The 27,083-nt window shown below is 62.9% G+C and overlaps 1 protein-coding gene across 2 annotated transcripts in view; it reads left to right on the forward strand.

Moving 5' to 3' along the window:
* Nucleotides 1-27,083, forward strand: part of RAI1 (retinoic acid induced 1) — a 106,705-nt gene that overhangs the window by 34,965 nt on the left and 44,657 nt on the right. Inside the window, exon 2 of one of the 2 annotated variants that reach the window (XM_070061541.1) lies at nt 2,086-2,245. The exons of the other annotated variant lie outside the window; for it this stretch is intronic. The gene's annotated coding sequence lies outside the window, so the exon portion shown is untranslated. The remainder of the gene's footprint in view (nt 1-2,085; nt 2,246-27,083) is intronic. 2 annotated transcript variants of the gene reach the window in all.

A 27,083-nucleotide genomic window follows, 5' to 3' on the forward strand; every position in this document is an offset into this window, starting at 1 on the left:
CAGAACAAGCATGCTGGGGGAGGGGTTCTCAAGCAGGGAGTGTAGCCCTGATGCCTGCCTGCCTGTAGGAACACCCTACAGAAGGCACCTCATGCCCACCTGGCAGGTAACCGTGGGCGTGGGGGGGTGGTTAGCACGCGTGGAGCCTCACAAGAGCAGGGCGAGGGGTCGGTAAAAGCCAAGCAGGCAGCAGTGGTGGCGTGTGCCCCCCCCCCGCTCCCCCCGCCAGGGCGCAGAGGGGCCCGGGGAGGAGCGAGTGGGGGAAGGGAGGCAGCAGGAGCTGACACATCTGTGTGATCTCTGGCGCGGATAATCAGGTGGCTGGATGGACACGTGGGTGGATAGAAAGGTGGGTGGGTGGAGAGCGGATGGATGAATGAGTGGCCGCGTGGGCGGCGAGCGAGCGAGCGGCCAGGAGAGGGGCGGGCCAACCCAGCGCTCAATCACAGCCCCGGGGCTCTCGGCGCCCGCCAGCTGCGCTCGGAAGCCTGCGGGCCGCGGCCCCGCCCGGGGCGCGTAATGACGTGCCCGCGGGGCTCTGGAGTGGCTCCTGGGAAGCGGGCAGAGAGCGGAGCCGCGCCGCCGGGGCTCCGCGCGCCGGCTCTGTGCGCGCACGAGCAGGTCGCCCTTGGGCTGCGGGGCTGGGGACCCGGAGGCGCAGTCCGGCCTCACGACCCCCCAGTCTCCTCTTTGTCCTCGCTGTCCCCGGGTCTCCCTAGGTCGCCCTCGCCATGGCCCCGTTGCCCCCAGTCTGTAGGCGTCTCCCCAGGCCCCAGGCGTCTCCCGAACCGTGTACCTCTAGGACCGCGGGTACATCAAGAGGAAAGATCTGACAGCTGGGGAGCAGAATGAAGACCACCCCCCCCCCCGCCGCCGCGCGCTGCCCCCTTTGCCTTCTCGCCCTCTGCCAAGCTACGCTACTACGAGCTGCGCCGCCCGCCTGGACCCAGTGCTGCGGGTTTGCGCTTTAAGCCGCTCTTGTGCTGTGATGCGATCCTTGAGGCCACCAGGGCTAGCCCACGACCGCCTGCAGACACGCGCCGCTGCCTCTCGCCAACCCACAGCTCCGCACAGGCGCATTGCCCCCCCCCCATGCACCCCGCAAAGCCCGTTCACAAACAGGCCCACGCGGACACTCGGCGCCACGCAGGCACAATTCCGTATACACACACAAACCGCCCCCCCCGCAACCTCCCCTCCCCACTGCGGGCTCTGTCCCACCCACGCAGCCACACAGACCCCCCCCACCCCCGGAAACAGTTGCGGGCGCGCGCGCGCACACACACACACACACAGCCCCACGCAGGCACCGCATCGCTCCGTGCCGCCAAGACCCAGAAACACATTCCCGAGCTCTTACCCAGGCCTCCCCCACCCCACCCCAGGCCGCGTGACATTCACACGTAGGGACAGACCAGAAATCTGCAGCCACGCTGATACACACCCGGACCTAAATGCAGAGCCAGGAGCTCACCCCGCGGGCTCCTAAGTCACTAGAAAAATATTAAAGCGTTCGCCTCCCTCCCTCCCTTTTTGCCTGGGACACACGCACGCGCGTGCGCGCGCACACGCTCACACAGACGCGCTCACACGCACCCCACCCCCCACCCCCAGTCTCTACGCGCCTCTGAACCTCGCGGCTGGTGACCCCGAGCCCCCGCGGTGAGAGCTGCGGGAGCGTCTCCCTGGCGCCCCCTCCTCCCGTTCCCCTCTGGAGCTCCCCGCCTCCCTCCCTCACTCCCTCCACCCCTGCCGCCTCCTCCTCCTCCTCCTCCTCCCCTCCCCCGCGTCTGGGGCGCGGGCTGCGCGCAGCCAAGCCCCCTCGTCGCGCGCCCCTCCCCGCGCGCGCCCCCCGTGCCCGCAACGCGCGCTTGTCGAGTGGATGCGGCCACGGGGCCGTCTCTAATTACCTCCCGTCCCCCCCAGCGGCCCTGTGGATAATGGCTACTGAGGGCGCTCGCAGGGGCTGCTAAGAAGGAAAAGCGGGGCGCGGGAGCGCGAGGGACCCGGGGCCGCCCCCCGGCAGCGGCGGGCGGGCAGAGAGAAAGGAATCGTGCGAGCGCTCACAATTTTTTTCCTCCCAAGGATCTCATCTGGCCGCCGCCGCCGCCGCCGCCGCCGCCGCCGCCGCCGCCGCCGCCGCCGCGTTCTGGAAGAGGCGAAGGGGGAGAGCGCGCGCGAGAGCCGGAGAGAGACGGCGGGACGCGCAGCGCCGGCGCCGCGGAGACCCGGGAGGAGCCCGCAGGTATTGTTGGCCGCGGAGCTTTGTGTCCTCGGCGGGCCGTTCGGGGCGCGAGGGCTCCCCGAGTCCCTGGCCGCTCAGACCTGCCCCGCAGCCGAGGCTGGCCACGGGGGTCGCCGCCCGCGCCGCGGTCTTGGCTGGAGTTGTGGATGTGCCTGTTTGGGGCTTTTCCGCGCCGGTGGTGGAGGCGGAGGCGATCGGTTTCAGCCGACGGAATTTCTTTTCTTTCCTTTCTCTCTTTTTTTGGCTGCAGTTTGGTTGTGCTGGGGATCCCCCCCTCCTGTGCCTGCCACAATGCACTGGCAAGCGGGCTTGGCGACCGTGGCACTGGCGGAAGGCACGGATGGGGCTGAGATGGCGGGGCTGGTGGCTGCGGCGGGGTGGGTGAGAGGCGCCAGGGGGAGGAAGGAGTTGTGTTCAAGTTCGTCATCCGCTCCCCGGAGCTGCTGCAGCCGGGGAGACGCGGGCGGTCGGCGCGCCCCGGTCCTGCTCAGGGCAACCGGTGGGAAACTTCCCGGGAGCGCGGCCTCGCTCCCGAGGGACTCGGCGCCCTGACGCCTTGGGGCGGGCGGGTCCCGCGGCTACCGCCACCGGGTAGCCCCTCCTCGCCTCCTGCGCGCGAGGTCGTGCTCTCCCCACCCCCGCCTTCCTCCCGGCCCAGGCGGCTTCCGGATCTGGACGGAGCTGGAGGAGCAGCTTCCAACACTTCCCCTGGAGACCCCTCCCCACTGCCCGCGCCACAGCCGGCCCCACAGCCGCCACCCCCCCATTCCCCACCCCGCCCCCGCCGCCTTTGCCCTGCGCCCCGGCCCCAGGCGCGCGCAGTGGAGTGGCCAGGCTGACAATGAAACCTCGCGCCTTGGTTTCTGCCGTGGGGGAGGGGGTCGCAGCTCACTGCTCTCTGCGCTGCGGTGCTGACCCTGGGTGAGGGGGGGTCGGGGAGGGGGAGGAGGAGCTTGTTTGGGTGAGAGATGTTGACGTGGATGGCGCTGGGGCCGGGTGGGGGCAGCGGGGCCCCGTGCAACCACGGAGGTTGAGTGTCGTGTGGGTTTTAGCCCCTGTGTCCCCCTGTGGGGCTTGGCTCTTGGCTGGTGACTTCAGGCGCGGTGAGGGGGTCCCTCTGGCTTCAGCGCCCTCCCCTTGCGTCCCCCCCCCCCCAATGCGGGGCTGGAAGAGGTGATCCCATAGGTGTGCTTGTGTGACGAAGTGTTTATCTCCGCCTGTGCTGCTTCTCCAGTGGCCCTGAGATTCCTGAGATTGGGGCCCCCCGGGGAGAGGAGCAGTGGGAAGTTCTACCCCTACCCCACCCCCGGAGGGCTGGCTACCTTAGAGATGCGGCTCCTTAGCCCAGAGGGAGCCCCCTCTCACCCTGCGGGCTGTGCCCTGAGTGCTTACAGAGAGGGAGTGGGGGCACAGGGGCAGGCATCTGTGCTGGCTGGACTGTGTTCAGGCTGTGTCACTGGCCCAGGGGTAGAAAGAGTTAACTGTTCCCCAGACACGTGTCAGCCCCACACAGCAGGTACACTCGGTGGGGGCCCGGTGACACTGGCTGACCCAAAGCTAGCAGTTTCCAGATCCTCTACTCCTGTTTTCACAGCCAGGCAGGACCAGGGGGAGCCTGGGGGAGGCCGGGAAGCAGAGCCCAGAGCGGGGGACAGCAGCCAGGAGACAGGCCAGGGCCACCACGGGGGTCTGGCGTGGAGGGGCCAGGGAGGCCTCTGGTGCCCAGGTTGGGGAAGCTCCTGAGCTGGTTGGTTCCTGCCCGGGTCTTTGCCCTGCTCCCTTTCGACCTGCAGCTGGGGGACAGGTCCCCCCATGGGTCCAGATGTCTGTGAGGCTGCCCCCTTGGGCGTCCCCCAGGACCAGCCGTTGGCATTGGTGGCCATTCACGGCGTTCTGCGTTTGGCTGGCTCAAGAGTGAATGAATCAGGGCTGAAAAAAATGAATGAGCGTGAATGGGGAAAGTTTGTCGTTGGGAGGAAAAAAAAAAAAAACCTTTTCCATACACGTATGTTAAGATTGAGAAATCTGAGAAATGGAAGGGAAGAAGGTGGCTGGCAGTGACCGTGGGCCGAGGTCGCGGGGCCCTGGCCGACCTCCGAGACCTGGTTGCCGGCGGCTGCCCTGGGAGACTGGCCCTTCGCTGCGTCGGAATGCATGCACACAGCCCGCTCGCCTGGCGAGCTGAACCGGAGCCCCTGCCTGTTTCGTAACCGTGTCTTAACAAACACCCGCGGCCGTGGCTTCGGGCTTTCCCAGCCAGGTGGCTGCACCGGGACTTATTTAATTTCCCCTTTTGTCCGGCGTGGTGGACGTTCCTGGTGAACGCTGGCGCTGAGCTGTTTTGCGTGGAGAGAGCATTCTCTGAGGGTTGAGGCCATGTTCCTCTCCGGCGTGCCTGCAGTGGGAGACACAGGCGTCTCCAGTTTTCCCTAAGTGGAACACCATTCTGCTTCCTTCCCCACAGCCTAGAACCTTCCAGCAGGGCCGAAGGGAGCCTGGGGCCATGTCAGAGGTCCCAGAGAGGGCACAGGGTGCGCGGGGAGGGGGGGGGTGTCCTAAGGTGTGAGGTTAGCCGTCCCTAGGCCATGAGGCAACCAAGAACTGGCTACTGAATTCGTAAGGTCCCTGGAGGTCATTTTTCAAGTTTATCTTGCCCATTGCAAAGATGGAAAAACTGAGGCCCCGGCTCAGGAGAGGCGCCTGTGTCTTCCAGCATCGCCCACAGTGGCTGCAATCATGGGCCTCTGGCTCCCCGTCATCCCTTCTCACCGGCTTCTCACTTTCCTTTTTGCTGTCCCATGCTGCATGAGGAAGAGGGGAGGGCCCACGGCAGCGAGACGTGGGGCTGCAGATTTTTCAGGGGGCACCGTGCCTGTGCCCCTGCACCTGCGCCTCAGCTCACTTGTCTGGGGTCGCAGCGTTGGGTCCCGGGGTGGGAGGCTGGTGTTGGCACAGATGCGTGGTGGCAGCAGGAGGATCCAGGTACTCCCCGAGTGAGCCCTGCAGGCACAGAGACAGAATGGAGACCGTCAGGGTTAAGGACAACCTGGCTCCTTGTGCAGTCTTTGGGTGAGGTCTCACGGGCGTGTCCGGGTTTCTGTGTCCCCCCACCCCCGGCAGGTGCGTGCCCCTCTGTGGGCGCAGGTGTAGGTCTGTGGTCGTCTGTAGAGTTCTCTCTTGGGCACGGGGTGTGCCTGCATGCCTCTGTGTGTGTGTGTGTGTGCATTTGTGAGTCCCTGATCACATTTGTGATCAGGGAGGGTGTTGTGTTGAGGGTGGGGGGGGTGTGCTCCTGAGCTTGGCGTGTGCGTGTCTGTGTGAACACACACTTCCTGCTAATGGCCCCAGGAGGGATCCGAGCATCAGGCTTTTGTGCTGTTCTCAAGGTTGCGGCGGGGTGGGGGGAGTGGGGAGGGGGGGACGGCCTTCGGCGGGGAGGGGTGGGCTGGGGGAGGCAAAGGAAACATCTTAAAAGACCATCTTCCCTCTGGTCTCCAAGGAGATCAGCCTGTGAAATGATCCGCACGTTAATTAAAAACGATTATATCCTGATTGAGCCATTCCTACTCACATCTCCCAGCCGAGGAGAGGGTGGATGGGCTGGGGCTGGGGCAGGGTCCGGCTGCAGGGCCCGCTCACGGGGCGGGCAGGGGGAGCAGAGGTGAGGAGGGGCCGGGTGCCCGAGTCGGATGGGACTCCGGGGATGGTCTCTGAGGTCCTGGGCCCGACCCCTGGAACTCCTCCCCCAGGGCCAGGTACCTCCTAGCCTGTTGTCAACGTAAGATTCTGCCGCGTTTGGGGTTTGGGTTTTACAGAAGCATGGTGGACTTGAGGACACGCTGGGGCCCCTTCTTAACTTGCAGCTGCCCCCAGACTCCCACCACGAGCCCCTTCCTCCGCAAGGCTTCCAGGGACAAGGCTGTCTAGGTGGTCCCTTGCACGCTGAGGTTGCTTGTTTCTGAGGTCCACGCTGGGCTGGTGCCCTGGTACCTGTGTGTGCGGGGAGCTGGGTGACTCGCCAGCCCCGGCCACCTTGGGGTCTTCCTTCCCCCTGCCTCTGCCTCCCCCATTGCCAACCCTGCTCCCATGCTGGTTGGTGGCGGGGTGTGTGTCCACACTCCTGGGTGCCTGTGCTGAGACGTTTCTGGAAAAGCCCAGGCCTGGCTGCTCTGTGCCATGCCTGTCTTCACTCACCGCTGGTCAGCCCTGTAGGGACTGTGGGGGTTCCAACAGTCAACCAGAGGGGCCTCAGTCCAGGCTCTCAACAGCAGGTGTCGCCAGGGGGTCTTGAGCGCAGTGGGTGCTTGGAGAGCTGGCTCACCTTGGCATCTGCAGGGCGCTGGCTGGCCACCGTGTCCTGTGCCATCCCACGCACTCTCCCACCTCTGGGCCCCGTTCCTCAGGGCTCTCTTGAGTGGGAGGAGAGAGCTACTCTGTGTGGATCAGCCACACCCAGAGGCACGGTCACAGGCTGTGAGTGGAGCCTTCTTCCGGCTTCTCTCTCTTTACTGTGCGATGGGTATCCTAACTTTCCTGGCAGGACTGTAGGGAAGTTGGGAAAACCAGGTCAAGTTTGTCCCAGTGCCTGGTAGGACCTGGATGCCCAGAGGGGCTCCTCGGTGCACCTGTCTCATCCATCCAGGGCCTCTGTGTGTTGCCCGTGGCCGGGACCTTGGGTTTGCTGGTGTCTGGGGCGGGTGATGTGCTGAGTGCTTTCTCGGAGGCAGTCTGGGCTGTAGGGGGCCCAGAACGTGAGGCTCCATTTCCAGAAGGGACGGGGATGTTCCTGCTTCACCTGGTCCCGCTGAAATTTGTTGGATCCACGCCCGCATTCTTAGGCGGAGTTTGACTAAGTCTGGGATGCCCAAAGAGTGTGTCAGAGGGCCAGGTTGCACCGGGAAAAGCCCCAAGGTCAGGCCCAGGAGAGAGGCAGGTGCCCACTCATCTCACAGGAAGGCGCGGGCACCGGAGCGGGACAGAGAGAGACCCTGCTTGTCGCCGGTCATCCCTGCGAGGTGCACCGCCGCTCAGGGTGGCTCCGGGGACCTTGGGCGCCCCCTCCCTGCCCTGCGAGGGTCAGAGCACTGAAGGCATTCCTTAGAATCAGGCATGCTCCCTTGGAGCAGTGAGCGATCAAAAGCTAACCTCAGCTTTGCATAATGCAGAGGCCGCCAACCAGGGCCTGGCAGGCAGTGCTGGTGAGCTGTGGGGGCCGCCTGCTTCCTTGGGGGTGCAATGCCGCAGGGTGGCACAGGGGTGGGGTGCAGCCAGGGGTGCCCGTCACCCTTCTCGGGAGCCAGGGCTTGCGTGTGTACCCAGTCCAGCCCTGGGTCTGGTTCGCATCCTGGGCCCAGTGATCCTGGCTCAGTGGCTGGCAGTCATGGCGCCAGGCAGGCCTGCAGCACAGGTGGGGCAAGAATGGCGAACCTGGGACTCCCGCAGTGGGTGTGCCCCACTCTGGCCGTGGCCAGGAAGGGCCCTGCGTGGCTGGGGTCAGATGAGGCACTGTCACCAGGATGGAGGCACGGCCCAGGACAAGGGGAGCTGGATGGGGATTGCTGACGCGGGGCCGTGGGAGAAGGGCCGCTGGTGCCGCCTGTGGGAAGACCTGACTCTGGGCTGGCTCCCAGCCCGGAGCCCCTGAGCAGCTGGGAGAGGGGCAGGCCAGGGCAGGTGATGCCCGGGGGCAGCTGTGTGTATCAGTGCCCCGAGAGCTGCCAGGGTGCCAGCCTGGTGCATTTCCCTCACCTACCCCAGTCCCTGTTAGCGGCGCACGAGGGGAGGGTGTGGGAAGTGGGGCACCCACAGCGGGGGTGGGAGCAGGCCACACCCGGCCAGGACCTGGTCCTCCGCCTCCACGGTGCCCCCACTTGACGGGCCGAGTTCCATTTGCTTCCCTGAGTCCTTCCGCGCACGTGTGCCGGCGGCCTCGCGAGTCTGCAAGGAGGCCCTGCCCGAGGAGAGCCCCAGTGGGCATTCTGTAGGAAGGGACGTGGCCTCGAAGCGGGGAGTGTGTGACTGCGGGGGAGAGCGCGTTGGCTGCAGGATGCAGCCTGTTCTGGGCCTGTGTGTGTGTGTGTGTGTGTAAGGCCAAGAGCATGTGTCTGTGTAAGGACCTGATGGCGTTTGTGTGTGTGTGTAAGGGCCTGGTGTGTGTATGCATGAGAGTGTATGTGTATAAGGGCCTGGAGTATGTGTCTGTAAGGCCTGATGTATACGTGTATGTGTGTGTGTAAGGGCCTGGTGTACACGTGTGTGTAAGAGCCTGGTGTGTGTGCACGTGTGTGTCAGGGCCTGGTATGGTGTATGTGTGAGAGTGTGTGTATAAGGGCCTGGAGCATGTGTCTGTGTAAGGGCCTGGTGTGAATGTGTGTGTGTCTGTAAAGGCCTGATGTATGTGTGTGTGTGTGTCAGGGCCTGGTGTGTGAGCACATGTGTGTATGTGTATGTATAAGGGCCTGGGGCATGTGTGTGTGTAAGGGCGTGGAGCATGTGTGTGTCAGGGCCTGGTGTGTGTGCATGTGCATGTGTGTGTAAGGGCCCGGTGTGTGCATGCATGCATGTGTGTGTGTCAGGGCCTGGTGTGTGCGTGTGTCGGCCTGGTGTGTGCGTGCATGCATGTGTGTGTAAGGGCCTGGTGTGTGTGCGCGTGTGTAAGGGCCTGGTGTATGCGTGCATGCATGTGTGTGTCAGGGCCTGGTGTGTGCATGCGTGTGTGTAAGGGCCTGATGAGAGAGAATTCGAGAGACGACAGTGTGCCGCAGGCTGACCTAGGCAGTGGGCAGAGAAGCATGGCCCAGGCCAGGTGTGGCTGGAGCAGAGGTTCTGCACGGGCCTGGCCTGGGCCGCCTGGGTGCAGGCAGGTCCTGGCTGGGGCTGTGTGCCCTCTGGGCTTCTCGCTGGATCTGGCAGGTGGGGTGTGGCCTGGCGAGGAACTTCCTCCTTCTGCCTTGTCCTGGAGGCCTCCCGTCTTCCCCTACAGAGCTCCTCCCTGCAGCCCACGGCAGCTCCGCTGGGGCCCCTGCAGCCCGAGCGACTAGGCCGGCGGGGACCGTTAAATCCCCGCTGGGGAAGGAGGTGGCCCTTGGGGGCAGAAATTACTGCCTGGCAGATTCTAATTCTCTAAAAGACAGCTCAGGGGGGAGGGCGGTCCTAGCTCCATTGTCCAGATGAAGAAACTGAGGCTTGGAGAGGTCGGGCCACTCTGGCTGCAGGTCCTAACCCAGGCTGGGGGCTCCCTGGATCTCTGGGCAGGGGCGGGCACTGCTGGACGCCAGGGAGGCGAGGCTGTCTAATGGTGGAGGCCTGAGGCAGGGATGGGTCTGGGCAAGCCAGACCTGCTTCAGGACTCCTCACAAGCCTGCCTCTTGTTTGGGGGTCTTCTGTCTGGGGGACAGGGGTTGGGATCACAGGTCACCCTGGAGGGAGTTGGCCACCTCCCCGGGGCTGGGGGCCTCGAGCTGATTTGGCCGTGCTGTGTGTCTCGAGATGAGGGAGGGCTCTCTCTGGGTGACTCTGCACCTGGTCTCCCAGGGTTCCCCGCTGGCCTCGACGGTGTGATCGGCTGAGAAGGTCAAAGCCAGCAGCCTTCCCGAAACCACTTTCTTCCCGGCTTTGTCCCACAGGCGCCTCCTGAGGCCGGGGTGGGCCAGCAGTCTCCTCTCCAGGGACACGATGCTCCCGCAGTCACCGTGGCCCCTTCCCCAAAGGGCTTCACTCCCAGGCTCTGAGCAGGGCCTGCGCCTCCCTTGCACAGTCCGCCTGTCATCCACAGAGGGGCGGAGCAAGAACAGCACTTGTGAACTCAGGCCTGGGGTCCTCTGCTGCAGCCCTCACACAGGCACTGTGTGGCCGGCACAGCATTTAAACAAACAAACAGCATCAGGGCTGGCTTTGTGGTGCATTGGTTAAGTTGCATCCCATATGGGCACCAGTTCGAGTCCTGGCTGCTCCACTTCCCATCCAGCTCCCTGCTGATGCGCCTGGGAAAGCAGTGGAAGATGGCCCAAGTGCTTGGACTCCTGCCACCCACGTAGGAGACCCAGATGAAGCTCCTGGCTCCTGGCTTCTGCCTATTCCAGCCCTGGCTGATGTAGCCATTTGGAGAGTGAGCCAGCAGATAAAAGATCTCTGTCTCTGTCTCTCTTGATCTCTGTATGTGTGTGTGTGTGTGTGTGTGTCTCCCTCTCTGTAACTGCCTTTCAAATAAACAAATAAAAAATCTTAAAAAAAAAAAAAAGGCTTTCAGACTTCATGTAAAAATCCTACATTTTGCTTCTCTTAAAAACAACTGGGAGGCGGGCATCATGGTGCAGTGGGTTAAGCTGCCACTTGGGGTACCTGTATCCCGTATCAGGGTACCAGCTCGAGTCCTGGCTGCTCTGCTTCCAGTCCTGCTCCCCGTTAATATGCCGGGGAGCCACAGATGCTGCAGTGCTTGGGTCCCTGCCACCCCCACAGGAGAGAACCTGGATGGAGCTCCTGGCTTCTGGCTCAGCCCCTGCTGTTGTAGGCATTGTGTGTGGAGGGGGGGGGGGGCAGGCAGTGAACCAGCAGATAGAAGATCTGTCTGTCTGTCTCCCTCCCTCTCTGTCGGTCTTTGTCATACCCTCTTGCCGTCTCTCTGTCTTTCCTGTAAATAAACTTACAGGGCTGGCCCCCAGGCCCCCTAAGGGCACCGTGAGCACAGCTGAGACTGGGCTGCTGTGTCCCGACCGGGCCCACACACCCCCGCTGCCCTGAGCAGACCTGGGATCGGACTTGGCACGGACACCTTTGAAGTTCATCTGTTTGATGTGTTTGGAGACCCAGGCGCCCATGGCTGACTGGCTCTTGGCAGGTCTTTTCCAAGAATTCTCCAGGAAAGAAAGGAAATGGTGTACCTGGGGACGGGTACAGAGGTGGGAGAGGGGGACAGCGCACAGCGGGGTGGGTCCGCGTTCTCTGCCTGCTGAGCAGTTGGCTTTCCTAGGCTGTTGACGGCCATTGGAGCCTGCTCCTCTGGGGGGTGGAGCTCTTCCTTCTAGGCGTTCTTGTGGCCCTGCTAGGATGCAGTGTGCGTGTGCGTGTGTGTGTCGGGGTGGGGGTGGGGCAGTCCGTTCCAGAAAACTGAAGCTCAGACTAGGCACAGTGACGCCGCCCACCTCTGGGTCCTCCCCCCCCCCCCCCCCCGCAGCCCTGACTCCCAGTCCAGTGCTCATTCCGATCTGAGACGCCATAAACCTCGGCTCGTAGGTGAGCTGCTTTTTCCTATGCATCTAAAAAAAAAAAAATGCTCTTTTAGTTAATATGCGGGAGGGATTTTGATGTTCTCGTACGTAACCTTTTGCTGGAGCGACATCATGCGATAAAAGGGTCCCGGGAGAGCCAGTGTAATTTGGCTGGGAGGGATGGAGAATACCAATGAGAGGTCTTTCCAGACGGCCCGTTTGCTCCCAGGAGCCGGGTGGGGGGAGGGGAAGGGGGGCGCACCTAGGGCCCCCAGCCCCGCGGCCGTGCTGGGCGCCCAGGGCCACGTAGTCCCTCAGATTCAAGTTCAGCCACCTGGTTGTCTGCTTTCTTCTTCCACCTGTGGGTGAGGACCTCCTAGAAGAGGGAGGTGAGGCAGGGCGAGGAGGGGTCTCCGGGCCTCCCAGGGACGGGGTTCAGAGCTCCCATGAATGGACCAGAGCTGGCAAAGTGGACAGTGGCAGACAACCAAAGGGGACGTTGAAGGGTACCTGCTGCTCTGGTCACGGCTGCCTTTGGCCCCGAAGCGTTGGGCTGGGCCGGGCCGGGCTGGGCTGGGGCAGCTTCCAGTTTAAATCAGGAGGCCAACCAGAGCCCAGTGGTGCAGATGGCAGGGACAGAACCCCTTCCCTCCCTCCCACCCACCTGGAAGTGTCAGGGACAGACCCTGGGCAGGCCAGGCTCCCGCGTGCATAGGTGTGCTGTGTGCATGCCCGCGGGTCTCTGTGATCTGTGAGTGTGGTACCGGCCCATCTCCCACTCAGCCACCCCAGCTCCCTTCCATGAGAAGCCCATCCCGGTAACTGTCCATGTAGGGCACTCTAAATCCCCAGCGTGGGCTTTGTGCCTCTGGGGGGTGGTGCCTGGCTGTGCCTAGCCAGGGCTCAGTCCCGCCCACCAGGGCAGCCTCCTGTCACTCAGAGGCGGCCAGGCCTGCCCCAGCAGGGGGTGCAGGCAGGTGCCACAGGTGCGCTGCCTGCCTTTCATTCATGGTTCCTTCCCAGCCCAACGCGCTGGGACGTGAATTTCCCGTGGGCACCGAGCAGTTGCTAACGAGGCCGCTGTGTCTTGCCACCCACACGGGCTGGGGGGGGGCTGGCGGGGCTACTGTGCTTGGTGTCCGCGGAGCTCAACCCTCAAGAGGCCAAGGGAGTGTGGGCGTACTGCATGGTGTGTGTTGTGTATCTGTTCTGTCTGTACTGTGTGTGTCTGTTGTATGTTGTGTGTTGTGTAATGTATCTCTGTTGTATGTTGGGTATCTGTTGTATGTGTATTGTGTGTTGTGTAAGGTGTGTGTTGGGTGTTGTATCTGTTGTGTTATGTGCTGTATATCTGGTGTGTGTATATGTGTTATGTATCTTGTGTGTTTTGTGTACCTGTCGTGTATATATCTGTTCTGTCTGTATTGTGTATCTCTGTTGTGTTATGTGTTGTGTTTTGTATATCTCGTGTGTGTATGTGTTGTATATCTGTTGTGTGTGTGTGTTTTGTGTATCTGTATGTGTATATCTGTTCTGTGTTGTATGTCTGCGTGCCTGTCATGTTAAGTGTAGTATCTGTGTTGTGCTATATATCTGGTATGTGTCTATGTGTTTGTGTCTGTGCGTATCTCCATGTTGTGTACATCTGTTGGTGTGTTACGGTGTGCGTGGTCAGGGTTGCAGCTGATGGGTGTGGATTCCCACATTGTGTGTGGCTGTCAGTGGTGGGGCCATTGTACACTCTGCAGGTGTTCACCTTGAGATGTGTGTCCGCGGGTTGGTGGGGTGTTTGTGGTGAGCTGAGGGCATGTCTGGTGGGGGAGGCTGTGCCCAGGTTGCCACTTCTCTGTCGGGCCCATCACCCCCGCCAAGGCTGGACTTGGGGGGCTCCCCATCACCCTGACCGCTCACGAGGCTCCCTGCTCCCAGAGGCCTCAGCGGGGCCAGCCCAGTCCAGGGCTTTGTCCTGGCCCCTAGAGCAATGGCAGCTCATCGTCCCTCCTGCGAGGTCCTGGAGCCAGGAAGAGGTGTCTGAGTTTCTGTGGTGTCCGGGCCAGGTGCAGAGAACTTTCTGGAAAGACCATAGGTGAGTCCAGGTGCAATCAGGACGTTTCCAGAAGTGGTGTGTCTTTAGAGAGACATTGCTAGGGACTGTATGGCAACACTTTGGGGATGATGCTTTTATAGTTTTTTTAATGTTTATTGTTTTCATCTACTTGAAAGGCAAAGTGAGAGAGAGGGCAAGCTTCCATCCACCGGTTCCCTCCCCAAATGCCCTCAAACAGCCAGGCTGAAGCCAGGAGCCAGAGGAGCTCCAGCCAGGGCCCCCCCATGTGGGTGGCAGGGCCCCCAAGGACTTGAGCCATCCTCTGCTGCTTTCCCACAACGCGTCGGCAGGAAGCTGGATTGCAAAGGTGGAGCTGCCGGGACTCGAACCAGCTGCGCTGCAAGATGATGGGGTGCAGGCATTCCAAGCAGGGGCCTGCCCCCACCCCCACTGCACCTGGGTGGGGTGGCGTTTTGGAAGATGAAGTCAGATCCGCGGCGCATCGCGAGCGTTGCCGGAGACGGCCCGTGGCAGCGTGGCGTGGTGCGCGCTGCTGGAGTATTCCTGGGGATGAATAGGGCACTTCTGGGCAGGAGGTATTTTTGGAGCTAAAGTGCAGCCTCTCTGGAGACGGCGTCAGCGTCGGGAGTGGAGGAGCTCTCTCGGCGTTGCTGGGGAGCCCCGGTGTTTCTGGAGCGGGGGGGAGGGTTCCTCCCAAGGCAAGGCTTGGTGGCTCCCCCCCCCCCTCGCAGATGGAACTTTCTGGAACCGGAGGAAGTCCGGATGACAAGGAAGCCTTTCTCAGAAGGAAGTGGGCCGCGCTCACGGGAGGAGGCGGCCGGTTGAGAAGTGGATGGGGCTGGGTTCTCTTAGGGGCCCTGGGGCCAGCGTGGAGAGCCGGCTGCTCAGCCAGCCTCCTGTGCCAGGAGCCCCTGCCCCTTCTCAAGCCCTGACGCCCCAGCTTTGGAACAAGGCAGAAGGATTGGGGGGTGGGGAGGGGGCAGAGACCCAGGCTCCTGCTCTGGGCCCCGCAGATCCCCAGGCTTCCCCCCCTACTCCCCAAGCCAGCCCAGAGCCCTGAGGTCATTAATTGAAATTTCAGCCTCAGCGCTCCTGCCTCGGAGGAGCGGGGAGAGAGGCAGAGACCTTGCCCCAGGAGGAGGCGACGGTGGCGGGCAGCACCCACCACAGGCCCCAGGGGAGCAGGTGGCTTCTCCAGCCCCGGATGCTGGCGGCGGGCACGGAGTGGAGGCTGTGGCTCAGGAGGCGGGGCCGGCGGGCTCAGGCAGTTGCAGCCAGCTGGGATGGGCGAGGGTGAACCTTTCACCCCCAGTTCTAGGGGAGGAGGGGAGGGGCCTGGGGCAGCGCTGTGGTGGCATCTGAGCTCTGGGAAGCATGAGGGGTGGGTCCCCGAAGAGCTGCTCCCTTGTCCCCAAGCCGGTCGGGGGCCTGGGGGTGGGGTGGGGATGGAGGGGCTGTGACTCAGACAGAGTGACCGGTCGGGGGCCTGGGGGTGGGGTGGGGATGGAGGGGCTGTGACTCAGACAGAGTGACTGTGACCGTGTCGGGGGGCCGGCCCCGTCCCTGGTTCAGGCCCGGGGAAGGCAGCAGCAGGGTGGGCTGGGCTGTGTGTGTGTGTGTGTGGAGGGGGGCGCGGGCAGTGGATGAGCCTGTTTGCCCGGCTGCTGTGGTCAGGTTGGGCGGAGCATCCGGGCTGGGCGCTGGGTCAACACACACACACACACACACACATACACATACACACACCACCTGGGTGGTCCCTGCCACCCCACAGGGCCCTGGGCCTGGCCTGGCTGTAGGGCAAAAGGGAATAAAGACTCCAGGAGAAGCCACGAGCTCGGGATGGACCCCGTGTCTGCCTCCCCGTGCGATCCGGAGAGCCAGATGTGGAACTGCCTACTTCTAAGCAGGCCTGTGCAGATGCAAGGCCGACCCAGAGCCCATGTGTGGTGGTGGGGCCTTGGGGCTCAGTCTTCTCCATCTGAGAAGTGGGTTGGGCCCAGGAGGCACTTCTAGGGCCTCACCGTGGTCTGTGATCTGCCTCTCCCACGCGCAGGAGGAGCCCTGGGGAGGGGCAGGGGAAAAGCTCCCCAGGGAAGTAACCCCAGGAGGTGTCTGTCCCCCCCCCCCCCCCCCGCCTGGGGAAGGCAGGTTTTGTTCCAAGGAGAGACTGAGGTGATGGGAAAGCAAACACCAGCAGGTGAATACCGCGTCCCAGGGCTCTGATCAACCAGGGAGCCAGCAGCCGAGGCCAGCAGTCCCCTGACCCCTGGCCTGGGGCGGGGGGCGTGGCTGGGGCTGCCCTACACGTAGGAGGAGTTGCCCCAGTTGGCTGCAGGGGCTGGGGGTTGCGTTTGCATTTGTGGTCCATTTGTTTTAGTCCCCAGCCGGGAGACTGGGGACGGTGAGGCTGGCAGAGAGGGGATCTGTCGGCCAGGGGTCAGACGAGCCCACGCCCTGGGACCTGGAGTGCCTGCTGCTTGCCTGGGCCCTGCGGCCCCCTCCTGCCTTCTGGCCGCCGCGGGAGCTGGGACGGCTCTGTTTGCTGTCTGCTCCAGGTATCCAGTCCTCACCGTGCATTCCAGCACTGGCCCCTTTCCCGTGACCCCAGCCACACCCCCACTCCTCCACGGAGGCGGGGATTTTGAGGCCCTAAGCCCCCTGCATCCCCGGCCCACCAAAGGGGGCCAGGCTCACTCCCCCCTGCAGTACCCAGGCGAGGGAAGGGGGAGGTAGAGCAGGGGAGACAACCTACAGACCGCCTGGGGTAGGTCCCAGGCGCCAGCCCAGCCGGCTAGTCGGCTCCTGGGCCTGACCCCGTCACCTTGGGCCCAGACCGAGGGCAGCAGCTGCCCTGCCCCTCCCCCCTGTGCACCAGGCTGTCCATGCTGACTTGACTCAGACTCTGCAAGCCCCACCCCAGAGGGGACTCACAGCCCCTTCCAAAAGGGCACGGCCAGGGATCAGGTGGGTTGGTTTTGGGGGCTGCCACGTTTGGGGGGCCCCCTGACCAAGCAGCAGGGTTCTGGCATGCCCGGCTGCTCTCAGGTCCCAGGCACGGTGGCCTCCGGGGAGTTGGGGGGGGTCCCTCGTGCTGCTCCCCACTCCTGCAGGTGCAGAGAAGCTGGCCAAAGGTGCTGTGTCACAGGAAGGTGCCCCACGAGGGCAGAACGCCGGGCTCAGAGATTGACAGCGTCTCCCCCCGCCCCGCCCCCACCCCGGCCACGTGGCCGTGCCAGGCTTGGGCTGGGATTCGAGCCGCTTCTCCTTTGAACCGTCCAGGGGAACAGTGCTGGTTTTTGCTTTTACGTCTAACCTGCCCCCCACCCCCGCCCCCAGCCCGTCGCCCACCCTGGCGGGCACTTGGGGCAGACCCAAGTCTTGGCTTCCATCAGAACAAAGCGGCCAACGTGGCGGCTTCCATCCGAGCAGGTGGAAGGAAACTCAGTCTCCTCTCATCACTCAGGGAGGGGAGATTTGCCCTTGAAAGGGTGGGGGTGGGGGGGTTGGCAAGCGGGCATAGACGTACCTGGGATGAGACACCCGCCCCCTTCAGACCAGCAAGGGGCTGGTCACCATTTTAGTATTCCACCCTCGAACACACACGCACACACACGCACACACGTCACCCCTTCCCCCCCCCTCCGTCAGGTCCCCCTTGAAACCGGCAAGGTAGCATCTGACCAGCAGAGAAGAAAAGAAGAGAGGGGGAAAAAAAATAAAAGAGAGATTAGTGGGAAGAAAATCCGATTCAGGGAGTTACCTTAGTTACCGATTCCTGATGACACGGCGGGCGGGTGTGAGAGTGTGAGTGTGTGTGTGTGTGGGGGGGGTGCTCAGCCACCTTTTAGAGCGAGAGGACCCTCCCCCTGCTGCCACTCTACCCCCGGGCCCCCTCCTCCCCGCCCTGTTCACAAGAGGGGGGTCCCCTGTTTCAGAGTTCGGCGGCAGGAGGGGGAGAAATCAAGGACTTTGCAGTCAGAGCGTAGCGTGCTCCCTGGGTGGCTGCGAGTGACCGCTGTTTGTGTGGTAGCAGGGGACTTGTCCTCGGCCGCCAGCTCCCGGGTCTACAGATGGATGAGTGTGCTCTCCCTCCGGGGGCTCCATCTTTTATTGTTGGCTCCCTTTCTGCTCCTGACGCCCTCAGCTGAGCAGGGGCCGTGTGTCAGGCAGGCAAGAGCACCCCCCCAGGAGGTTCAGCCACAAAGGTTGCAAGCCTGGGGGTGGGTGACGGCTCAGTGCACGCTGCCCACGCCCGGGGTTCCAGGGCTGCGGGCCAAGGCCACGCTCCTGGCTGTGGCCACGGTGCCAGCAAGGGGGGCAATGAATGGAGGAGAGGCTTGGCGGGGGGCAACGGCGGCGGCAAAGGAGGGAGATGCGTAAATTCGTTTTTATCAGACACTGCATATCTTAGACAAGCACATTTCTGTTCCTTGGGCTTTGGGCGAGCTGGCCCTACCCTTTAATTTTCTAATAAAAAGGAATTATGTCTGCTGAGAAGGCAGGAAGCAGCTTCGAGTCAGTGTCTCTCACAGGGACTGTAATTCTCCCTTCGGGTGCCTGCGGGGCGCCTGCGGGCTCCCAGGGCAGCAGGTGGGCTCCTGTGGTCGCAGGGGATGCTGCAGGGGCCCAAGGGACAGGGACGCTGGTTGGGGCGCACGGCAGATACGCCAGGCAGTGCCGAGTGCCTTTGCCCTGCCCGCCCCACCCCGATCCTGCCTCAAGCCATGATTCCAGAGGTACCATAGAGACCGCAGAGGCCGGAGACTCACAGGCGACGTACCGTGATTATCTGTGGGGTGATTGACAGTTCTTGCTGCCGTGGCCTGGTTGCTCAGACGGTTGGATCGGGGTTGAATGGCTGAAGCAGTGAACTCTGCGGAGCCCCGAAACCACCTGCCTGGAGGGACCCATCCCTCAAGCTCTGCAACTCAGTGCAAACTTGGCCAAAAATAATGTATCCCCCTGCCCCTCCACTTGAAAAATAACGTGTCCGGTGCTTGAAAAAGAGAGAGCAGGTGGAAGTGGGCTGGTCACAAGTTCATGTCTTTGGCCGGCGCTGCGGCTCACTAGGCTAATCCTCTGCCTTGCGGCGCCGGCACACCGGGTTCTAGTCCCGGTCGGGGCGCCGGATTCTGTCCCGGTTGCCCCTCTTCCAGGCCAGCTCTCTGCTGTGGCCCGGGAGTGCAGTGGAGGATGGCCCAAGTGCTTGGGCCCTGCACCCACATGGGAGACCAGGAGAAGCACCTGGCTCCTGGCTTCGGATCGGCCCAGCGCGCAGGCCGCAGCGGCCATTGGAGGGTGAACCAACGGCAAAGGAAGACCTTTCTCTCTGTCTCTCTCACTGTCCACTCTGCCTGTCAAAACAAAAACAAGTTCACGTCTTCAGCCCCCTCTGCCCCGGCCCGGGCCATGGACCTTCCTCCTGGGACCTGGAACTCTGTGTCCCTTGCTGCTCCGGGGTTTCACCCCTTGCGGGGCCCCACAGCCAGGCTGTGCCCCCGAGAGTGTGGCCCTGTGTGCTCTCCGGCCTGGGGCACAGAGAATACTCGGCTGCGATAGATAGCCTGCATCCCCGTGCCTGTCGCCAAACAGATCCAGTAGGCAGCAGCGGGCCATTGTGCAAATGGTAGCCCTTGGTGACTTGGGATTCCATGCTCTGTGCTTTGCTTATTACCTCCTCCCCGTCCCTCCCCCACCCCTGCCAAATTGCGTGCCACCCCCCCCCCCCAAGGTTCCAGGGGCCAGGGCTTGGCTAGTAGCGAGAGTCACACAGAAATACTCAGGATGCCACCTGTCTGTGTCTCAGTCCAAGGGAGGTGTGTTGTACCGTGCTGCTGTGGCCAGCCACGGCTGAGAGCCAGCGCCAGGCGGAGGGAGGCAGGGCTGAGTGGCCTGTGCATCCCCCTGGCTGGACAGGAGGTCAGCATACAGGCCTGGGCTGGGGGCAGGGGGCAGGAAAAGAGAATGGAAGGGGAGACCCACAGGGGTGTGGTCACCCAGGCCCTGGTTTGGGCAGTACATTTGTCACTTGTGTTTTCTGTCTAGTTCTGGGCATGTAGTCGGTGCATAAGGGACTTCTTTTTGTTAAAAAAATATTTATTTGAAAGGCAGAATTGAGAGAGACAGACAGACAGACAGACAGAGAGGTCTTCCATCCGCTGGTTCACTCCCCAGATGGCTACAATGGCTGGAGCTGTGCCAGTCCAAAGCCAGAAGCCAGAAGCTTCTTCTGGGTCTCCCAGTGGGTGCAGGGGCCCAAGGACTCGGGCCATCCTCCACTGCTTTCCCAGGTGCATTAGCAGGGAGCTGGATTGGAAGTGGAGCAGCCGGGACTTGAACCCGGGTCCACATGGGATGCCAGCACCGCAGATGGAGGCTTTCCCCGCACCCCCGCCTTCCTCACTGGCACCCAGCTTGGCTGGGGGAGACCCAGCAGCCGTGAGAGCTCCGAGAGGTCCAGGTTCCCCTGGGGCTGCCGCTCCGTGAAGTGGACTCCACTCTCCAGCACCCTCCGTGTGGTTTTTCATTCACAATCCTTTTTAATGACAAAAGAGATGGTAAACAAGAAAGGGGGTTTACAAATAAAAATCACAGGAGGAGCAGAAATGGGTGAGTCCTTCGGCTCTCTGAGGTCATCCCTGTGTCTAGTTTTGAGTCTTTGGAGTCCGTAATGCTCATTCAGTGCATTGAGTTCCTACTTGATGTCCAACTGGAGGTGTTAGAGGCGCGTCTGTACCGAGCCCTGCCTCTAGGGGGCGCGCGGTCCCGCTGGGAAAGGGGCGGCGCTGGGTGAGAGGGGCACAGAGGGACCAGCTGGGGGTGGGGGCTGGGGAGTGACGTGCACCTTCGGAGAGGATTGATTTTTAGGTAGAGAAAAGGAGAAAGGTAGGCTTGGACAAGCATTCCAGGGAAGAGGAGGTGCTTGGGAGGGGTCGTCGGTGCAGGAGCCCACCCCCCCACCTCCCCAGGGGCCGGGCCGGGCAGCTGTTTGATTTGTGCCTGCGTGGTTTGGAAAACAGCAGAGGCTGTGGGAGGGTGAGCAGCCAGGCCCCTGCGGAGTTCTAGTGGGCTCCGTGGCCCTGGGGCTGGGCCATGCGGGGTGGGGGGCCATGGGCAGAGGAAGGGGCTGGACTCTCGGCAGCGATTGGCCCGGGCACAGGGGTGGAGCCAAGCAATGAGACTCGGCTGGGGGACAACCTGGGCAGGGGAGCCCCTGCCCACCAGACGCAGCCCCACGCCAGCACCTGTCCAGGCTTAGGTGACCGCCCAGCTGGTGCCACTGTGCCCCACCACTGCCCTCTGTCGCCCAGGGGCTGCCTGGAGAGACAGCCCTTGGGGCCCAGCCCTGCCTGCCAGGGTCGGGGCCTCTCAGGACCCCTGCCCCCACCCCCAGTGTCACACGTGGTGGGGGAGGGCCCCTGCCTCCTTTCTCTGTCTTGGCACGCAGGCTGGAGCCGTGTTTTTGAGAGAGATGTTGCCAGACACACTGCATTTATTACGTAATGATTAATGCAGTGCCCCCATTTCTTAGGCATCAAAGGCATCCGTAACTGCCTATCAGAGCTCCAGGGGTGGGGGTGGGGGAGCAGACAGACCCAGACCCGGGGGGACTTCCGTGGGTTTGTGTCCGGGCAGCCTCCCGTAGGATGGGTGTGCAGTGCCCTGGGGGCTTCTAGAAGGGGCAGTGGGAAATAGCTCAGGGCTCCCACCTGCACCTCCCTGAGGGCCTGGGCCACCCTGGGCTGTGGGCTAGCCCCTTCTTCCTCAGCCAGCTCCAAGCTCAGGTTGGCCACTTGGCACTTGGCTCCTGGGTGATGCCCGGCTTGTCCCAGCACTGAGAGCAAGGCAACTTGGAGGTGGGGGGCTTTGGGGGGCTGGGCTGCAGCCAGGAGCAGGAGCACTCTGGGCAGAGACCACAGGGAGGTGTTGGACCGAGCTGGGGGTGGGGGCCGGGGGTGCTGGGCTGGAGAATTCTGGAGTCCCAGGGTCATCTGAGACGCTCATCCCCTGGCCGCCGGGATGGGCCAGGAAGCGTCCTCGTCTCTCGCCGACCACGTGGTCTGGTCTCCATCAGAAGTGTACCCGCCCTTGAAGTGCCCACAGGTCACCGGGGTCGGGGACAGAGGTCCAAACAAGACATTTTGTGCCTTGCAGTGCCAGGTCAGGGGCTGCCCTAGGAGCCGAGGTACCCGTGAGAAGGCACGTAGCCCAGGCTGGGGGTAGGTAGGGGAGGGTTTCTTAGAGGGGGTACTGCCCCCCACAACAGGGCAGCGTGGCGGGTTTTCTGTCTGGTGTGTGTGTATTTAGTTTACTTTATAAATAACCGCTCAGTGCCACGTGCTGTTAGCCGCTCTGCACATCTCTCGTCGTGTTGCATCGGCACCGACACCCCGCGAGGTAGGAAGTAGCTCCCGTATGTTCCCCGTGAGTAAGCCGAGGATCAGAGAGGAGAGGTTGCCTGGCCGGCTCGGATCAGCCCCGGCGAGGTGAGGGTGGGCAGTGCTGGGGTGAGCAGAGACTGGCGAGCTTGGGTCTTGGGGGAGCCTCGAACGCTGGGGTGCCGTGCAGGTGTGAGAGTCGAGGGAGCGGTGCCGGGGGGGCTTCAGCCCCTGCCCCCTGCCCACCTGTGCCTTCCTGGCTACCTGGTGCCCCCCCCCCCCACTGCTTTCCTGTATCTGATGCGCCTTTTCCTGCTCTGGAGTTGGCAGCTGGGTGGGCGTGGAGCATTGGGGGGGGGGGGCTTCCCGGATCTGCCCCCTGCCCTGCGACGCGGGTGTCGGATGTCTCCGTGTTGTAGAGAGAGGCTGAGTGGAGCCAGCCTCTGCCCGTCAGCAGCGAGTTCCCGCTCTTAGCACCAGCCTGGCTGAGCTGCCCCTGGGGACAGGCCTGCCCGCCTCCCCAGAGAGCCGGGGCTTCCGCTGCCGCCTAATAGCTCTGCCGGCTGGAGACGAGCCTGGATACTTAGCCTGCGTGGCAGGAGCCTTAATAGCAGCAGAGATGGCCCGGCTCCTGCCTCCCGAGCTGACCTCTTCCTCCTCTACCACCCCTGGTGGCCGGGATGCCGCAGCGGAGCCCGCGACCCTCCCCTCGGCTCTCTGTGCACGGACCCCTGGGGTATCCAGAAGGCATGAACTGTGTGCAGGCTGTGTCTCCTTCCGGCCCCGCCCCGCCTCGCCCCTCCATGGGGGGAGTTGCTCTTGCCTGGGGGCTAGCGGAGGAGGGGGGTGCATCTCTGAGGTCCAGGCCAGGGCCCTGCTGACCTCGCTGTCCACCATGGGGACGCGTGCGGCCACTCACCATCAGCCATCGCCCGCCCTGGGTTTTGTCTTCCTGGCCCCTGGTGACTGGCGAGTACCGTCCTGCTCAGGAAAGCCAGAGCGGACTGTGGCGGGTCGCCAAGGTTGGGACTCGGGTCTGGATGGATGGAGGGTGGGCTCCAGGGCTGTGGCACCTTTACCAAGCCAGGTATAGCCCGAGCTTCCTGCAGAGGTGATTATCTGATGGGTGGGCGTGGCGTCTGGCAGATTGACAGGCAGGAAGGGAACAGCGGATGCAAAGCCCCCACCACCAGCACGCCCAGGCCTAGGACCTCCCTGTCCCGTGCTGGAGGGGGGGTCCCACCTCTTAAACCCACGGCTTCATCTCAGCTCAAACTTGAGTCCCCTAGAAGAGAGACTTGGGGAGAGAAGACAGGGAGAGCAACAAGAAAGCAAGCAGACGAGCGAGGGATACAGGTCCGCACCGACCCCACTGGCCGTCTGCTGTGTTGTCGGGGGGCTTGGCCGCCTCCGAGACCTCTCAGCTCCCCCGGCGCTCTCCTCCATGACACTGCTGCCCCGGGCCTTTGCATGCCCTGGCTCTTCTGCACACGGCTTTGATTCCTCTGCTCTTTCTGCACACGGCCACAGAGCTGGGCCCCTCTCCCCCTGAGAGTCCCCCCTCGAATGTCCCCCTCCTGGGGAGGCCCACTGTCCGCCTCGGGTGTTCCCCGAGGGCATTTAATCCCGTCTGATGCCTGCGCCGCTCAAGGCAGTGTTTTTTTGCGTGTTGGCTGGCTCTGGTCTCCGCACCCCCTTCCCTCCCCTGTGTCAGCCACAGGGTGGCAGGTGTCTTTGTCTTTTACTGTCTCTAGCCCCTGAACACAGTGGGAGCTCAATGAATGTTCATTGATGCACAAGTGACGTCAGCTGGGCCAAATGCAAGCCCATTTCACAGACAAGGGAGTGGAGGCCCAGGGCCTTTTGATTTGTGGTTTTGTTTTTTTTTAATATATATTTATTTTTTTATTTGAGAAGCAGAGGCAGAGAGAGAGGTCTTCCATCTGCTGGTTCACTCCCCACATGGCCACAATGGCCGGAACTGCACTGATCCGAAGTCGGGAGCCTCTTCCAGGTCTCCCAGGTGGGTGCAGGGGCCCAAGGACTTGGGCCATCTTCCACTGCTTTCCCAGGCCACAGCAGAGAGCTGGATTGGAAGAGGAGCAGCCGGGACTAGAACTGGCACCCATATGGGATGCGGACTTAACCTGCTGCACCACAGCGCCTTATTTGTTAAGGTCTTTTAAAATGTATTTGAGGGGCCGGTGCTGTGGCATAGCAGGTAAAGGTGCCACCTGCAGTGCTGGCATCCCATGTGGGTGCCGGTTCAAGACCCAGCTGCTCCACCTCTGATCCAGCTCTCTGCTGTGGCCTGGGAAAGCAGTAGAAGATGGCCCAAGTCCTTGAGCCCCTGCACCCGTGTGGGAGACCCAGAAGAAGCTCCTGGCTCCTGGCTTCGGATTGGCGCAGCTGTGGCCATAGCGGCCATTTGGGGAGTGAACCAGTGGATGGAAGACCTCTCTCTCTCTCTCTGTCTCTCTCTGTCTCTCTCTGCCCCTCTGTAACTCTGCCTTTCAAATAAATAAGTAAATCTCTTAAAAATGTATTTGAAAGGCAGACTGACAGAGATCTCTCATCCGCTGGTCCACTCCCCAGTTGGCCACAATAGCCGGAGCTGCGCCGATCCGAAGCCAGGAGCCAGGAGCTTCTTCCAGGTCTCCCATGGGGGTGGCAGAGACGCAAGCACTTGGGCCATCCTCCGCTGCCTCCCAGGCACAGTGGCAGGGCGGCAGGGCAGAAGCGGAGGCGAGACTCCATCCCAGGCTATGAGAGACATGCGCATCCTGAGCTGCTGCCCGGCCCCCTGCACCGCAGCCCCCAGGCGCAGTGTGGCATGGGCTCAGGATACGGGGCGGGAGGTGAGGGATCCATCTTTCCCACTCGATCCTCAGGAGGCCGGGAGGGTGCAGGTGGCCCTGGGCACTGTGCCCTAAGCTGCTTGTATTTCCTGCCTTTTGTGTTTGCACAGGCCTGGACACCCCCCCCCCCCATACACAGCCAGGGCTGCCACCGCTGATTGGTTGTCCTGCAGTAGAGGGGCGGGACTGGTGGGAAGGGGCGGAGCTCGCCCTGGTGGCAACTGCCAGGGGAGAGGCATGTGGTCAACCCACCTGGTTGGCAGAGTTTAATGGATTGGGCTGGAGGGGGAAGGGGCTTCCGGAACAGTCACCTTGGGAACCAGGTGGGGGCAGGCTGGTGGGCAGGGAACGGGCACCCCATCTGCGTCTCAGGGTCAGAGAGAGGGGCCCAGGCCCCTCATCCTCCCCAGCCGCCCTGCCCTCCCCCTCCCCCTGCCCTCGGTGGCGGGGCACACCCCCTGGGGGACTGACTCTTCTCCTCTGCCAGACTCCCCTTCTCTGTCTCACCCCAGTGCCTTTGCACGTCATACTGTGTCCCCAGCCGGTTCCTCACCCCATGCTCGGCACATCCTCGCCACTGGTGCCTGATGCATCCCTACCATACCAGACTCGGCACCTTCGGGGCAGGGCCTGGCACACAGTAGGTGCTTACTGTATGCTGCTGAATGCATACATTCGTCCACCTGCCCAGAGGCTCCCAGAGCTGAGCGCTGGGACTTGGGAGGGAGGGAGAGAGGGAGCCAGATGCGCCTTCACCCACAGGCTCACCAGAGCTGCACGGCCAGGGGCTGGGGTGGGCGCCTGGTCTGCACCACGGGCCGTAGCAGCCGGCTTTGGTGTGTGTGTTTGCTGAATGGCCCTCTGTGCTGGCCGCCCAGGGAGCCGGGGAGGCTGGCCCTGCCCCAGGAGGAAGCAGGACCACAGAGACAGAGTAGGGGAAGGGGGAGGGGGCTGCCTGGCGCGCCTTGGGGCCAGACCGGGAGGCCCAGTTGTCTTTGGCTCTTGGTCGCTTAGCTCCTGTGCCTCGGCCTGGCTGGACGGGGGGGGACAGGGTAACATGGTGCCTGCCCTTGGCGCTGTCACAGCCCGCGAGGAAACCAGTCCTGGGATCGGGCACGTGGTGGTGCGTGGGGTCTGGGGTGTGTACGCGTCGCTCCCGGCTCCCGCAGCAGGGCAGGTGTGGGTGTTTTCCATGGCAGTCCTCCCCCCCCCCCCCGCCATGAGCTTTGGCGGGGACTCTGTGGCGCCTGCTGTGTGGGCGGGCCGCCCCCCGCTGCATGGACCCCCCAGAATCTGCCCCAGTCCCAAGCTTCCTCTGTGGTTTTGACCCTCAGAATCTCTGGTGCACACTTGAGAAATGGAATGACAGATGTTTGCGTCCCCGAACCCTTTCCAAACCCCTCCTCAGGCCCCCAAAAATCCTGCCAACCAAAGTCTTCTAACCCAGGCCTGGGCTCTGGTTTGTCTTCAGAAAGATGTGCTGTGACGTACAAACTCAGGAGGTTCTCACCGCTGGGCCGGGGAGGGGGGTCAGAAAGGTCCCCATGTTCGCACTCACCTGAACCTGAGACCAAAGCGCCCAGCTGTACAGGCTGTGCACTGCACAAAAGGCTCCTGGCAGAAACCCAGCCGCTGGCCAAGCTGCTTGGAGCCTGGCGCCTGGGGTGTCCTCTCCCGTTTGGTCCGAGGGCGTCCCACGGTGTTGTAACTCCTCCAGCTACTCGGGTTAGCAGCGCTAAGGAAGTTAGAGAAGCAGCTGAGTTTCTGTCAACGCTGTTATTACAGCCGGTGAGGGTGAGCCAGCACCGCGTCCATGCTCACTTAATGTCCAATTCCTGGCGCTTCTGCTGGGCGCAGTGGCCGGGGAGCTGCTTGCTTCCTGGCCACAGTTTGGGACAGGGTTTAGGGTCGTGGGCAGGGGAGGAGAATGGAGGGGGTGGGGGTGGAAGACAGCAGCCTGGACCTTGGGGACACGGCGCTGCCGCCCTGGATCCAGCCCTGGCACCCCCCCTAGGCCTGGCGGCTGCCTGGCAGTGTCTGGGACAGCTTTGGTGATTGGATGACTGAGCGCTGATGTGGTGAACTGTGGGCTCCCAGCAGCGCAGCTCAGGGAAGGCCGGGCCGCGGGGCCTGGGGCCGTGGAGCCGCCTGCTGGGGTGAGTTGGCACCTGCTGCTTGCCCAGCCCCCTGCTCAGCCTGACTGCCGGAGCCCCCATCCCGGGCCCGGGGCAGGGGGAGAAGGGCGGAGCTGTCCATGCCACGGAGCCGGGTGTGCGCTTCCCACCTGCAGAATGGGCACAGCTCCCGGTGCCGTCCAGGGCC

Source organism: Oryctolagus cuniculus, chromosome 17 (assembly GCF_964237555.1).
Source record: "Oryctolagus cuniculus chromosome 17, mOryCun1.1, whole genome shotgun sequence".
In the NCBI taxonomy this organism is placed as follows: domain Eukaryota; kingdom Metazoa; phylum Chordata; class Mammalia; order Lagomorpha; family Leporidae; genus Oryctolagus; species Oryctolagus cuniculus.